This window comes from Mesoplodon densirostris, chromosome 7 (assembly GCF_025265405.1).
Source record: "Mesoplodon densirostris isolate mMesDen1 chromosome 7, mMesDen1 primary haplotype, whole genome shotgun sequence".
Lineage (NCBI taxonomy): Eukaryota > Metazoa > Chordata > Mammalia > Artiodactyla > Ziphiidae > Mesoplodon > Mesoplodon densirostris.
The window spans coordinates 27,543,616-27,556,753 of NC_082667.1; the positions used below are offsets into that span (position 1 = coordinate 27,543,616).

General features: G+C 44.1%; 1 pseudogene; it reads left to right on the forward strand.

Moving 5' to 3' along the window:
- Positions 1 to 9,706: 9,706 nt before the first annotated feature.
- On the forward strand, positions 9,707 to 10,618 carry LOC132494141 (zeta-crystallin-like; annotated as a pseudogene).
- The last annotated feature ends 2,520 nt before the right edge of the window (positions 10,619 to 13,138 follow it).

Sequence of the window (13,138 nt, forward strand, 5' to 3'; positions counted from 1 at the left end):
ATCCCAGGCTATAACATAGTATGTCCAACACAGCAGTTTTTCTGTGAACATGGGACTAGGTTGCTATTTCTGTACATGAGCACCAGAAGAGATATTCGGCTTGTGTTTAGGAATCATAATAAATGCAAACTAGCTGTGTTTTCTGTTCCTTGTTTTATTTTAGCTAAGTGTGAACAGTTTGCTTGTATTTAAATAAGTGTGTGAATAATGTGAACTCACTGTAGAGGACATTGCTGATGAATAATATGCCAGCCATTTATACATCGTGGAACATTTAAAAAATAATTTGAACTCATTTCTATTTTCCCCCCAACTTTTTATTTTGGAAAATTTCAAACCTAGAGAAAAGGTAAAAAACAATATAATGAATAATGAATATTCATAGATCCTTCACCTAGATTCATCAGTTGGTGGTATTTTGCCACATTAATGTTATCTCTCTCCCTAATACACACACACACACACACACACACGGAGTGTACTCACTACAACAGGTTTTCACAAAGTGAATAAATGCCTGTAACAGGCACTGTGATAAGAAACAGAATATCATCAGCACCCTGGAATTCTCTCTTGGGTGCCCTTCCTCACATCACCCCGCGAGGGAAACCACTATCCTGACTCTTAATACCTAAATGGGTTTTGTCTGTCTTCCAACTGTATGTAAATAGAAACATGTTTTACATACACGTTTTTTTTTCTTTTTTTTTTCTCAGCATATATGAACACATAGATTGACCTCATTTTTGTTTTTTTTTAAAAATACCTATCATGTTGTTCTGTTTTGTTTTGGTGTTTTTTGCGGTATGCGGGCCTCTCACTGTTGTGGCCTCTCCCGTTGTGGAGCACAGGCTCCGGACGCGCAGGCTCAGCGGCCATGGCTCACGGGCCCAGCCGCTCCGCAGCATGTGGGATCCTCCCGGACCGGGACACGAACCCATGACCCCTGCATCGGCAGGCGGACTCACAACCACTGCGCCACCAGGGAAGCCCTACATACACGTTTTGAACCTAGCTTGTTTTGTTCAACATTGTGAGATTCATCCAAGTTGTGTGCAGTACTCTTTTCTGTTTAGCCCTGTGTTTCGTGGTTGCTGCTGTTCAGGGCATTGACTGTTTTAAGAGTGCCCTGTGATCTGGACTTATCTGGTCATTTCCTCTGGATTAGACTCAGCTTAAACATTTTGGCAAGAACACAACAAAGGTGAGGTTGTCTGTTTCCCGTTGCATCTCACGAGAAGGCACATAGTGTCATTGTGTCCCTTGATCGCTGAGTGATGCTAAGTTTGATGGCTTCGTTAAGCAGCTCTCTGGCAGATCTCTCCATTGTGAAGATACCTTCCCTTTTGTAATGAACAAGGACTCTTTGGGAGGACACTCTGAGATCATGTAAACCTCCTGATGGCCAACCAAAATTTTACTCAATGATTTTAGCATCTGTGGATGATCACTGCTTGAGTCAATTATTTCATTGAAGTTGAAATGATTAGGAAATTCTCTTAAAACTAAAACACTCTTTTTTTTTTTTTTCTTGCGGTACGCGGGCCTCTCACTATTGTGGGCTCTCCCGTTGCGGAGCACAGGCTCCGGATGCGCAGGCTCAGCGGCCATGGCTCACGGACCCAGCCGTTCCGCGGCATGTGGGATCTTCCTGGACCAGGGCACGAACCCGTGTCCCCTGCATCGGCAGGTGGACTCTCAACAACTGCACCACCAGGGAAGCCCTAAAACACTCTTAAGTATGTTCACTTTTCCAATCCTCCAACTCTTGCAAATGTACAAGATGAACATGCAAGTTATTCTCTCTTTGTCCCCTGAATTCCACTTTCTGCCTTAACTGTTCTATTTTGTCACCCTGAGAGGCTGACCCTGAACCCTGCACCACCTGAATTCCCTTGCAATTGGGTTTCTGGTTAGGTGCAGCCCATGGGAGAATGTTTACTGGCAAGACATCCAAGGGCAGGAGAAGAGAAAGGTCAGGGTGCCCCAACCCCCTTGCTTCAGCCCTCATTGCTGTCAGTAGCTGCATCCCTCCCTGATCACTTGAGTCCCCACCTGGTGACTCTCCACTGTGCAGCTCTCCTTGGCCCCAGCACCATGTTAATAGCTTCCTCCTCATCCAGTCTGGGTGCTTCAACATTTCTTTTCTTTTCTTTTCTTTTCTTTTCTTTTTTAACAACTTTATTAGAGTGTAATTGCTTTACAATGGTGTGTTACTTTCTAATATTTCTTGTTTGTGTACTGAATGCTGTCCACACTGCTACAAAGAGTCCCTTTATTAAAAATCTCCTTAATTAAACCATCTGAGAAATTCTGCTTCCTGCTGGGACTCTGATTCAGTGAATTTCACTCCAAATTACCAGTTCTGATCTGAATGGTAGGGTTTTAATTTTGTTTCTGTCAATCGCCATCACTGACAAGGCTGCATTTGTCAGAGGAGTAAAGACAGTGTTCAGGGAGAGAAAATAAAAAAGGAAGGGCAGATCCTCCTGGCGTTGTAGGTCCTGGATCCCGGCTTCCCTCAGCCCAGATCCACTCTATTTCTTCCTCAGTTTCAATCCATGAACCAATAAGTTCACTTTTTTGGTTTAAGTCAATTTGTTTATTTACTTATTTATTTATTTTTAATTTTTGGCTGTGTTGTGTCTTTGTTGCTGTGTGGCTTTCTCTAGTTGCGGCTAGCGGGGGCTACTCTTCATTGCGGATCACGGGCTCTAGCTGCGTGGTCTTCAGTGGTTGTGGCATGCGGGCTCAGTAGTTGTGGCACGTGGGCTCTAGAGCGCAGGCTCAGTAGATGTGGCGCACAGGCTTAGTTGCTCCGCGGCACGTGGGATCTTCCTGGACCAGGGATCTAACTCATGTCCCCTGCATTTGCAGGTGGATTCTTAACCACTGTGCCACCAGGGAAGTCCTTAAGTCAATTTAAATTGAGTTTGTGTCATTGCATCCAAAAAGCCCTGATATTCGGGGATGGCACAAGGAGTCAGCAGTTTGCACGAGCAAAGAGATGAGAGGATCTAGAGACTCGCCACCTACGCTTCTATTTGCTTGAAGGGTGTAACACGGCTATGGCTCTTTACTCCTGTCTTGACTTTCTCTGGCTGCTTAAATAAAATACTGAATGACTTCCTATCTTCCACCTCTCCGGTGTCCAGTTCCTTGAAAACGACCTCTGCCTGGTTGTACTGGGAGCAGGTCTTCTCTGTGTCGTTCATTGGTCACAGGAAGAGCAGGCTGCAGGGAAACTTCAAGAAAGGACAGGCAGTGCCCTGAGGCTGGTAAGAGTGGGCACCATGACCACCTTGGGCCTTAAGGGGCAAGGAGAGGGGGCATTATTAAGCCTGGACACAAAGAGGGCAGTGTAGCCACTTGATGAGAGCTGTGACCTCTGGGTGAGGGACACAACCAGCTCATGGCATCTCTGTACTGAGGAAACCAGAAGAATAAACACTCCGGCCCCATGCACCTCTCTCCCTCCTATCTCCCGTCATTGCTCCCACTGGCGAAACTCAGCAGATCCCCCCAGTTTCTTCTTCTTGGCACAGAGCACGGTGGAGAAGGGGGAATGGGTATGAAGCAGAGGGGCTTTGCTTCATTTCTGCTCCAAAATGTGGCTTCACAACCAAACACACCAAAGCCCCGATGGTCTACAAGATCAAGACACCTTAACCTGGCACTTAAGAGCCATCTTTGAGAGGAGCTATGTATTAGGGTAAAGAGCGAGGTATTTTTTTTTTTTGAATTTTTGAATTTTATTTTATCTTATTTTTTATATAGCAGGTTCTTATTAGTTATCCCTTTTATACATATTAGTCTATACATGTCAATCCCAATCTCCCAATTCATCCCACCACCACCCCTAGCCCCCACCGCTTCCCCCACTTGGTGTCCATACGTTTGTTCTCTACATCCGTGTCTCTATTTCTGCCCTGCAAACCAGTTCATCTGTACTATTTTTCTAGGTTCTACATATATGCGTTAATATATGATATTTGTTTTTCTCTTTCTGACTTACTTCACTCCATATGACAGTCTCTAGATCCATCCATGTCTCTACAAATGACCCAATTTCGTTCCTTTTTATGGCTGAGTAATATTCCATTGTATATATGTACCACATCTTCTTTATCCATTTGTCTGTCAATGGTTGCTTCCATGACCTGGCTATTGTAAATAGTGCCGCAATGAACATTGGTGTGCATGTGTCTTTTTCAATTATTGTTTTTCTCTGGCTATATGCCCAGTAGTGGGATTGCTAGGTCATATGGTAATTCTACTTTTAGTTTTTTAAGGAACCTCCATACTGTTCTCCATAGTGGCTGTATCAATTTACATTCCCACCAACAGTGCAAGAGGGTTCCCTTTTCTCCACACCCTCTCCAGCATTTGTTGTTTGTAGATTTTCTGATGATGCCCATTCTAACTGGTGTGAGGTGATACCTCATTGTACTTTTGATTTGCATTTCTCTAATAATTAGTGATGTTGAGCAGCTTTTCATGTGCTTCTTGGCCATCTGTATGTCTTCTTTGGAGAAATGTCTATTTAGGTCTTTTGCCCATTTTTGGATTGGGTTGTTTATTTTTTAATATTGAGCTGCATGAGCTGTTTATATATTTTGGAGATTAATCCTTTGTCCGTTGAGTTGTTTGCAAATATTTTCTCCCATTATGAGGGTTGTCTTTTTGTCCTGTTTGTAGTTTCCTTTGCTTTACAAAAGATTTTAAGTTTCATTAGGTCCCATTTGTTTATTTTTGTTTTTATTTCCATTTCTCTAGGAGGTGGGTCAAAAAAGATCTTGCTGTGATTTATGTCAAAGAGTGCTCTTCCTATGTTTTCCTCTAAGAGTTTCATAGTGTCCAGTCTTATGTTTAGGTCTCTAATCCATTTTGAGTTTATTTTTGTGTATGGTGTTAGGGAGTGTTTTAATTTCATTCTTTTACATGTAGCTGTCCAGTTTTCCCAGCACCACTTATTGAAGAGACTGTCTTTTCTCCATTGTATATCCTTGCCTCCTTTGTCATAGATTAGTTTACCAGAGGTGCATGGGTTTATCTCTGGGCTTTCTATCCTGTTCCATTGATCTATATTTCTGTTTTTGTGTCAGTACCATATTGTCTTGATTACTGTAGCTTTGTAGTATAGTCTGAAGTCAGGGAGTCTGATTCCTCCAACTCAGTGAAGAAACTGAGTTTTTTCCCCTCAAGACTGCTTTGGCTATTCGGGGTCTTTTGTTTCTCCATAAAAATTTTAAGATTTTTTGTTCTAGTTCTGTAAAAAATGCCACTAGTAATTTGATAGGGATTGCATTCAAGCTGTAGATTGCTTTGGGTAGTATAGTCATTTTCACAATTCCAGTCCAAGAACATGGTATATCTCTTCATCTGTTTTTGTCATCTTTGATTTCTTTCATCAACATCTTATAGTTTTCTGAGTATAGGGCTTTTACCTCCTTAAGTAAGTTTATTCCTAAGTATTTTATTCTTTTTGTTGCAGTGGTGAATGGAATGGGATTGTTTCCTTGATTTCTCTTTCTGATCTTTCATTGTTAGTGTATAGGAATTCAAGGGATTTCTGTGCATTAATTTTGTATCCTGCAACTTTACCAAATTCACTGATTAGCTCTAGTAGATTTCTGGTAGAATCTTATCTATGTAATCCCAGCTGCATCCCTGGACAAGAAACCTAACCCATCTGAGCCTCATCTGTAGGTGGGGATATTAATGGTACCTCCCTTGAAGGTGTGTTTGAAGATTAACTGAGCTAATACCTGTAAAGTGCTTAGCACAGAGCTGGATACACAGTGAGAGTTTCGTTAAGGTTCACTTTTTTAATAAATTTATTTATTTTATTTATTTATTTCTGGCTACATTGGGTCTTCGTTGCTGCACGTGGGCTTTCTCTAGTTGTGGTGAGCGGGGGCTACTCTTCGTTGCGGTATGCGGGTTTCTCATTGCGGTGGCTTCTCTTGTTGCGGAGCACGGGCTCTAGGCACATGGGCTTCAGTAGTTGTGGCACACAGGCTTAGGTGCTCTGTGGCTGTGGGATCTTCCCGGACCAGGGCCCGAACCCATTTCCCCTGCATTGGCAGGCAGATTCCCAACCACTGCGCCACCAGGGAAGCCCAAGTTTCACTTTTATTTAATATTGTTATTACCTTTGCACTTCCCTCTGGAGAATCTCAAGGTAGAGCAAATTTCCCCAGAAACTACCTTGCAGTAGAAAGAATATTGGCTTTGAAACTGGAACACTTGGGTTCAACTCCTGCCACAATACATGTTCTTCCTCACTGTGACCTTAATTCTTCTGAGCCTCAGTTTCCTCACTGTACAATGGAGCACAAATACCCACTTCACAGACTTATGAAGACCAAAGCAAATGAGATAAATGTACAAGAAAATGTTTTCTAAAGTGCAACCACATTCTGCTAATGTATGGAATTATAATCATTAACCCAGCAAAGAGTGTTCTGTGGCAAACACTTTTCTGGTGATTTTCCTTCCTGCTCTCTTGTTGACTCAGTACATGTCAATAGATGACTCCATTTTAACCTAAATGTCCCTTGCCCAAGCTAATTGCTAATTTAGACTTAAACTGTTCTCAACTCACGATTAGAATTCAAACCTTGGAACTCCATTAGGGATGCATAATGCTACACTTTCCTTCAGTGAAATTAATCAGCTGCAAATGATTAAATTACTATACATAGTGTGAAACACAACAAAGCTGTAATTTTTATATAAATTCCGGAATGTTACATTATTTCCCTTCAGCACTGACATCGGAATAATTCCTCCACAATCATTGCTTTGTCTTCTGTAAAATAAAATTTTAAAAACCCATTGCTTTTCAATTGTACCAGGGTCTGCGTTCAATATTTAATATGATTAATGTTTACTGTATTTGTTGTGGGGTTGTCTGCTAATTGTGGCGTTAAGCCGCACCCCCTTCATCATCTTTGGGGGCTGAGGGATGTTGGTTCAGAATCACTGTTTGAGGAAAGTATCAATTAAAATTCAGCTCCGTTGAGCACATGAATCTTTCTTGTTGTTTGTTTGTGGTGCCCGGCGTATCTGGTGGCAACTCTCTCCTCCTCTCCCCCTCTCCTCGCTGCAGGAACAGATTGAGATTCTAGGCAACTTCTCAGTGAGCGTGTAGCCTGTGGGGAAGCCCCAGGCTTGCTCAGCAAGCATGCGGGGCCAGGGAATCTTGCTTGCAATCCCAGCAGTGCGCTTCTCTGGCAAAACCCTCCACCGCTGGAATGAGACAGGTGATTAAAGGAAGGTCTGGATGTACGTGAGGCCAGCAAGGCATCCCAGAGCTAAATCTGAGAAGGCAGCCCGTGCATGTACATGACCCGGGGAGCCACTTCAGACTCCTTAAATTTTGTGTCCCAGCCACCTCCCTCTTAAGGACCACACTTCCTTACATATTGCACCCCAGGCACCTCACTCGCATCCCACTCCGATTAAGGAGACCTAGTTGAGAGTCAGGGAACCTGAATGGCGACACAGTGTGCCCTGGCATCACCATGATGGACCTTGGATCCACCTCTTAACCTCTCTGGGGCTTTGCTTTCTCATCTGTAAAATAGGGATGATCATCTCTGCTGGACAGATTTAGGATTGAGACAGTGCTTTGTCAACTGGAGGATGCCGTCCAAACGTCATGAGTAGCGGGCATTTCTCTGGCTAGCCTGCCCACTGCCGCAGGTCCTCTGGTTTCTGCCTCAAATCCCTTACAGGTTTTCTGGGGGATGCCCTAGGCAAAATCTTGAAAATGCTGCCAGCCAAGGACTCTCAGCCCCCAGACGGCTTCCAAAGCCCAGAGCGGGTGTCTCCACGGTTGCTGCTGCCCACAGCTCCTTCCGGATGGCGAGGCTCCATTCTCCTGCTGGCTTTAAGGCCCAGTTGTACCAGCTCTTCCCGGGCCACCGCAGTGGTGGAGTGATCTCTTCTCTCGCCCTCCCCCATCCTTGTCAATTCTGAAGGACAACTGCCTTGCTCTCCCAGGGTCTCTCAAAGAATATGTGGACAAACTTCTCTTGGTAGCCTTGTTCCCTCTGGAGACCATACACATGACCAGGAAGGCTGGTTTCCAAGTCTTCTCTCTCAGAGCTCTCATTCCTTCCCCTCATCTCCCTCACCTCTGTTGAAACTTGCCCCCTGATACATGATCACTGCTTTCCACCCAAAGCCTGAGTTCCACACTTACACTTGGCCTCGCTGAGTACTGACTGGGTACCCTCTGTTTTGGGGGTACACAGAGCCTGTCATGGTCCCCACCCCAAGAGCTCACAACCCATGGGATATTCCCTCACCAAGACCACCTCAGAAATTCCTCTCCGCATTAACGGATTCTCCTTTCATCCTTACTGGGAATAGGCTTCCTCCCAGACTGCCAGCAGCTAGAAGGTGGGGATCCCACATATTTTTGCCTCCATCAGCTACAGAAGAAGAAGAACAAACCCTGTGCCATTTTGACATCCATTTGTCCTTTCAGAATTGGGAAGAGATTTCTTCTTAATAGGTTCATACATTCTCCACTGATTTCTTGTGCCAAAGGAGGCATATTTATAAACAGGCTGCCCAGTTTGGCCAATGGGCAAAGGGATGCTCAGATGAGGGTGGGATTGAACATTACACCTTGACCTAGAATTGATACTCAGCCAGGGTGCACCAGCATGTCCACACAGGTCATTAGCATGCTGAAATATTTCTGTAGCAGTTGGTCAATAGCCACCTCCAAACGCCCCTCTGCATCCCTGCTGCCCAGGTCCTCTGGGTCCCCTGGATTTCCCTACAATCCAACAGAAGGGGCCTGGCCCCCCAGGGGTTCTTTAGACTCTGCTCCAGCACTGGGGCCAGGGTTCTTTTCCATTGGCTGGTGCTCCTGCCATGCTGGTTGTAATTGGTCTGAAGATCGTCCCAACCCTTGCAGCTAACTAATCACGCAGCTGTCCCCCAGATAGCCACTTCAGAACCTGTGACAAGAAAAGCATTGGGTTGTTTAGGACCTGTGTAGAAGAGGAGAGTGGAGTGTGGAATTCCGGAGTTTGGGGGTACCTTGAAGCCTAAGCCTGCTTGCTCAATCTTACTGCCCTCCTGCAGTTCCTCTGGCATCCTGGCTAAAACTAGAACATCCCACCAATGAGAGCTGTTCTGGGACATGACTCAGTATTTGTGGGGCAACAGTCAAGGAAATAGCCACTTCAAATTTATCCTATTTGGGCTTCTCTGGTGGTGCAGTGGTTGAGAGTCCACCTGCCGATGCAGAGGACACGGGTTCATGCCTGTGTCCGGGAAGATCCCACATGCCGTGGAGCGGCTGGGCCTGTGAGCCATGGCTGCTGAGCCTGCGCATGCGGAGCCTGTGCTCCACAGCGGGAGAGGCCACAACAGTGAGAGGCCCGCGTACCGCAAAAAAAAAAAAAAAAATTATCCTATTTTACCATGCAGACTGCTTGTTGGGGAGAGAGAACATTTTTTGCCTCCTGCCAAAACAAAGTCCTTTGTGTGGGTCAAGCGGCCTTACCCTGACCCTGTAGCTTCAAGATAATACTGACCTCTCTATGGAATATATTTTCATTTTCGACATTTGAGAAATCCATGCACAACACTAGCGGGAAAGAAGGTATGGTACCTATATACCATGGAATATTACTCAGCCATAAAAAAGAACGAAATAATGTCATTTGCAGCAACATGGATGGACCTAGAGATTGTCGTACTGAGTGAAGTTCTAATTAAAGTCCAAACATGTGGTATAAACGCAGTGGACACATATCTTCGTTCTGGCACTTAACAGTAGAAAACCACTTCTACCCTATACTCCTGGCTTAGATGTGGCTGGGATAATAGAATCTGTTGGAGAGAGTGTATCTGCTTTCAAGAAAGGCGACAGAGTTTTCACTACCGGCACGATCTCTGGGGGCTACACAGAGTAGGCTCTGGCAGCCGATGCCACTGTTTATACGCTGCCATAAAAACTGGACTTGAAACAAGGAGCTGCTGTCAGGATGCTGTATGTTACTGCTTATCGAGCTCTGCTGCCCAGTGCCCGTGTGAAAGCTGGAGAAAGTGTTCTGGTTCATGGGGCTAGCGGAGGGGTTGGAATAGCAGCATGCCAGATTGCTAGAGCTTATGGCTTAAAGGTTTGGGCACAGCTGGTACTGAGGAAGGACAAAAGATTGTTTTGCAAAATGGAGCCCACGAAGTGTTTAATCACAAAGGAGCTAATTACATTGATAAAATTAAGAAATCTGTTGGTGAAAAAGGAGTTGATATGATTACTGAAACGTTAGCTAATGTAAATCTTAGCAATGATTTGAATCTTTTGTCACATGGAGGATGAGTAATAGCTGTTGGCAGCAGAGGTCCTATTGAAATAAACTCACGGGACACCAAGGCAAAGGAATCTAGCATACTAGAAGTTGCTCTCTATTCATCCACCAAGGAGGAATTTCAGCAGTTTGCAGCAGTCCTTCAAGCTGGAATGGAAGTTGGTTGGTTGAGACCAGTAATTTGTCCCCAGGATCCATTGGAGAAGGTGGCCCAGGCTCATGAAGGTATCGTTCATAGCAGTGGGGCTGTTGGAAAAATGATTCTTCTCTTAAAATGATTAATCCTTCTACAGATCTCCTGTGTAATTAAAGTTTCTTACCTCAGTTTTACGTATACTAAAAAAAAAAAAAAAAGAAAAGGAAAAAGCTTTGGGTTATACTTTGAAACATACTAAACATCGTTAAAAAATTATTTCAGCGACAAAAGTCTTGTTACTAGACAAGATGAAATTTCCCCTGAGTGGACAAACTCTAGTTTAGCAATCTCAAACTGCCCCTTTATCCTCATGCTTTCAGAAAATAATCACAGCCAACAAGTACTGAGTACTACTCAATGCCAGGCACTGTTCTAATAGCTCTACGTGCAGGATCTCACTGAATCCCCTCTGCAACACTGTGACTTGTAGGCATTTTAATTATCATTTAACAGGTGGACACTAAGATTCAAAGAGTTTAGGTAATTTGTTCAAAGTATCACACTAGAAAGTGGCAGGACTGGGACCCAAACCCAGGCTGAGTGACTCCAAAGCTCTTAAACTTGAAGCTAAATGACTTGGTATATACTCTCATACATGTTAGTTATCTTCTTCTTGCTGTTGTTATATAATCTTCACCATTCTAGCGCCCTTAGGAATGCCTGTGTGTGTGTGTGTGCGTGAGAGAGAGAGAGAGAGAGAACAGGAATGGACATCTGTGTGGTGATGTTGCATATACACATACAGTTATTGCCAGGTCCCTGTTCCCCATCATTTTACGTGGTTCCTTCTGATTGCCCGGGTTGTCTAAGATTGAAAGCTACTCTATGTCAAGGGCTTTGATTCACTTACTCAGAACCCATATGGGTGCCACATGAAAGCCAGTCCTCTGTTAAGGCCACAATAGTAATAAGTCCTCTGTTAAGTACCACAATAGAGGAATAAGAATCAGTAAGTGAAAACTTCCGGGACCAGGCAGGAGGAGCCTGCTAGCTCTGTCCCTAACTCTGTTCCTCATTCCCTCCCTCCCTTCCTTCTTTTTCTCCAAGTCAACACCAAGAAGGGCACTGGAGGCTTCTTGAAGAGCCTGTGAGAAATAGCAGTGAGGACTCAGAACATTCCATGTCTCCAGATGTGTGCATCTTTGTGGGTCTGGGTGGAATGGGGACCATTTTGGTGGACTCTGATGGCTTTTTTAAACCCTGAATTCCATTCAGAGTAGTTTTCTTGGGGATAGACAATTTAAGATGTGAAACAAAAGTCAAAAAGATGAAGTGGATCTGTTTCCTCTAAGGACGGTTCCCCTTCCAGACCAGGCAAAGGCCGTGCCCCGGCTGTAACCCATTCATTCGCCTGGGGGTGTCCAGGCCTGGAGAGACCCTGTCCCCTTTAATCTCTGGAGGCTGGTTAGTCAGGGTGCCAGGCTCCCTGCCCTCCCACCCCCATGACTGACAGTGGTCCAAAATGTCCATCATCTTTTTGCACAAGGTTTGCTGTTCATTAAAAAAATCACCTTTCTTGTGGACAAGAAAATTACCTTTTTTTTTTTTCACCTTTGAGCTCAAAATCTCACTTATATCAGGGCTTGGACGAGCTGCAAATCCAGTCCAATCCAGAAATGCCCAATAAAAAGACTAATTTGAATTTTGCCCCAGACCAGATTATGGGGAGGAAGTAAGTGGAGGGAGGGACCTAGAGTCTATCATTGCATTTCTAATTACATTGTTTCTCCTAGTGTGGGAAAAATGGAACCCTGGGCCAGGGATCTGAGTGCAGGCAGCCCCTGTGTCTGGATGGTTTCTTCCAAGTGCCCCTCCCCACCAGGCAACAATGCCCTCTGCTTCATGAACACCCTGGGCCAGGACCTAGCAGCAAAGCATCTGAGACTGTGTTAAACTGGAGAGAAACCCAGCCAGAAGTTGACATCGCCATTGCGCCACCTGCTGGAAGTTTGGAAAAAGACTCTGAAATTCATGGTTTGGCTGTAACTAGTAACTTCAGAATCCTAGTGATTATTTGTAATAATTCTCATTTCATCTTATTACACAAGTTACACATGTTTTTGAAGACAATTTAAGAGGTTCATACAATTAAAACAAAACATAAAAATCACTCACAATCCTGTCACCCAGAGATTACCATCGTGTATATTTTGTTGGCTTTCCTTCCATCCTTCCAGTCTTTTTTCTACTTAGATATATGTAAATTCATATACACTATTAGTCTCATTCAGTACACATTATTCGACAGCCTAATTTTTAGGATTAACAATATGTCTAATATTTTTGCATGTCGTTAATTATAATCTGCAACATGACTTTTGCTTAGCAATTTTTTATATCTTTATATCATAATTCTAGGTCCTCTTCCACTGTGTTAATTACCGTGTGGTCTATGCTTTGAGTTTTTACTAAATCTAATTTTCCCCCTCCCTTTTCTCCCCTTCTTTCTTTCTCCTTCTTTCCCCCTTTCTTTCCTTCCACGTTTTTGTCTTTACTTGTTTCTTCATTTTCCCTCCAATAGAAGAGGTCCACAGCAGATGTTGTTTGGGGCAATTCTTTGAAGTATCTCTGGCCTCCCTCACCCCTTCATATAAGGGGATCT